Source organism: Artemia franciscana, chromosome 1 (genome assembly GCF_032884065.1).
Source record: "Artemia franciscana chromosome 1, ASM3288406v1, whole genome shotgun sequence".
NCBI classification, from domain to species: domain Eukaryota; kingdom Metazoa; phylum Arthropoda; class Branchiopoda; order Anostraca; family Artemiidae; genus Artemia; species Artemia franciscana.
Window position 1 is genome coordinate 14,600,568 of NC_088863.1, and position 3,148 is coordinate 14,603,715.

The 3,148-nt window shown below is 28.2% G+C and overlaps 1 long non-coding RNA gene across 1 annotated transcript; it reads left to right on the top strand.

Annotated features, from left to right (window-relative positions):
• Positions 1-435: 435 nt before the first annotated feature.
• On the top strand, positions 436-2,199 carry LOC136038877 (uncharacterized). The gene is made up of 2 exons (XR_010620341.1): positions 436-1,332; positions 1,399-2,199. It is a non-coding gene; the product is annotated as an uncharacterized LOC136038877 (long non-coding RNA).
• The last annotated feature ends 949 nt before the right edge of the window (positions 2,200-3,148 follow it).

A 3,148-nucleotide genomic window follows, 5' to 3' on the forward strand; every position in this document is an offset into this window, starting at 1 on the left:
ACTCTAATGAGTCATATTCAAAGTGTCTAAATAAAAACTCAATTAATTAAAAACTTTTGGTCTTGTCTGGAAAATTTCCTTTGATTTATCTCCACCAGGAGAATCAAGGAATATTAGAAAGCTTCAGGCCTCTTTGAGGACACATTGTATATGACCTAGAAGCTTATAGATAGTCCTGAAAGGTTTTAAAGTGGTAGCTAAGCAGTGAATAAATGGATAAAGAAGAAACTTTATTGAGAATGATTCATTCAAATTACTTTGTTTATGAATTGGATTTACCATAGACAATGATGATTGGAAGCGTTCCGATTTAGAATGCGTCTCGAATAAATTATTATTTATACTTTAGTCATTGTTTTTTTTATTATTATTTATTTTATTATAGTTTTTATTATTGCAAATGATGAAAAAATTTATTCAGAGTAAAACATAAAATTGCTCAAGAATATTACTTTTCTCATGAAATCTGGCAGGACATACTGGCTCATAAAATAAAAAATCAGAACAAAAATATAAATTATTTGGTATATAAAACAGCTTTTGGTAACAACCCAAAATTAAGAAGTTATTTTTAAGCAATTTAGGTTTGATAGAACAATATATATATAATTATCTATCTATATAAAAATAAGTTGTTTGTTTGTGAGTGCGTGTTGTGTCCACTGACGTCATTATAAGGATTGCACTTTATGTCGTCATGAAGATGTTTGTCGACTGACGAAATTACAGACCGAGACCCCGGGACACAAATGACGACCGGGACACAGGGAATATAAATGACGATCGGGACTCTCAAAGAGAAATTAAAGAATGGGACACCGGGACACAAATAACGACTGAGACACAGGGAATATAAATGACGACCAGGACACAGGGAATGTTTGATTAGCAATCACCATCAACAAAGCTCAAGTGCAATCATTAGATTAATGAGGTATAGATTCGAATACGGATTGTTTTTTCCATGGACAATTATATGTTGCATGTTCAAGAGTTGGTAAACCTGACAATCTATTTATATGCACAGACAATTGGACAGCGAAGAATGTTGTATTTTCGCAAGTTTTACGTAGTTAAAAACACATATATATCTATCTATATTCACAGGTGGGACACAGGGACATAACTACAATAGCGCGTAAATAGTATGGCTCGGAAAAAGCTAAAAAAAGAACAAACCTAAAATGAAAAAACTTAAAATTATGTCTGTCTGTCTGTCTGTCTGTCTGTCCGCATATGACGTCTGAATTATTTCATCATATACCAATTCAAAAACGAAAGTATACAAGCTGATGTAGCTAAGTTGGTATCGTGGTATGTTCCAGGTTCTAGGTTCAAGCTGATGTAGCTAAGTTGGTAACGCGGTATGTTCCAGGTTCTAGGTTCGAAAGATTCCAGGTTCGAACCTTAAATACAAAAGAAGAAAAAAACTAAAAAAGGTAAAAACTACAAAAAAAATAAAAAGGAAAAAAACTAAAAAAAACTAAAAAAGCTAGAATACTAAAAAAAACTAATAAAAGTTAAAAAACTAAAAACTAAAAAAGAAAAAAAAACTAAAAAAAATGTAAAAACTACAAAACTAAAACCTAAAAAAAATCTAAAAAAAAGGTAAAACGAAAAAAAAACCAAAACGAAAGAAAAACCAAAAACTAATAAAAAAACTAAAAACTGAAAAAGAAAAAAGACTAAAAAGAAAAAAGAAAAAAACTAAAAAAGCTAAAAAAAAAGGGTAAAAACCAATAATAAAATTAAAAGACAAAGGGACACAACTACAATGGCGCGTAACTAATATTGTTAGAGCGTTATGTTTCAGGTTGTAGATCTGAAAGGTTCAACCCTGAATACAAAAGAAGAAAAAAAAACTAAAAAAGGTAAAAACTACAAAAAAAACTAAAAAATAGAAAGAAAAACTAAAAACAAAAAATTTATTTCATAAACCAATTCAAAAACGAATGTATTCAAACCCGAGTAGCTGAGTTGGTAACGCGTTATGTTCCAGGTTCTAGGTCTGAGAAACTACAAAAAAAAAAATAAAAAGAAAAAACTAAAAAAACTAAAAAAAACTAAAACAAGGTAAAAACTACTAAAAAGAAAAAAACTAAAAACTAATAAAAAAATTAAAAAAAAAACTAAAAAAGAAAAAAAGGAAAAAAACTGAAAAATAAAGGAGAAAAACAAAACTAAAAAAAAAACTAAAAAGGTAAAAACTACAAAAAAAACTAAAAAGAAAACAGAAAAAAAACTAAAAAAAAGGTAAAAACCAAAAAAACTAAAAAGAAAAAAGGAAAAAAAACACAAAATTTATTTCATCATATACCAATTCAAAAACGGGAAAACGGGAAATATATAAATGACGACGGGGACATAGGGAATGTTCGGTTAGCAATCACCATCAACAAAGCTCAAGGGCAATCATTAGAATCTTGAGGTATCAATCTGAATACGGATTGTTTTGCCCATTGAGAATTATATGTTGCATGTTCAAGAGTCGGTAAACCTGACAATCTATTTATATGCACAGACAATGGGACAGCAAAGAATGTCGTATATTCGTAAGTTTTACGTAGTTAAAAACATATATATATATATATATATAAAAATAAGTTGTTTGTGGGTTATGTCTGTCTGTCTGTCTGTCCGCATATGACGTCTGAATTATTTCATCATATACCAATTCAAAAACGAAAGTATACAAGCTGATGTAGCTGAGTTGGAAACGCGGTATGTTCCAGGTTCTAGGTTTGAGAGGTTCCAGGTTCAAACCTTACAAAAACTACAAAAAAAAACAAAAAAAAAAATAAAAAAGCTAAAAAAAGTAAAAAAAGGCAAAAAACTAAAACCTAAAAAAACTAAAAACTAACAAATAACTAAAAAAAAGGTAAAAACTACAAAACAAACCAAAAACTAAAAAAAACTAAAAAAAGGTAAAAAACTAAAAAAAACTAAAAACTAAAAAAGAAAAAAAACTAAAAAAGGAAACAAATGAAAAATAAAGGAGAAAAAGAAAACTAAAAAAATAAGAATAAAAATAAAAAACTAAAAAAAAGGGTAAAAACTACAAAAAAAACTAAAAAGAAAAAAGAAAAAAAACTAAAAAAGCAAAAAAAAAGGTAAAAACCAAAAAAAAAGGCACAGGGGGATATATAAA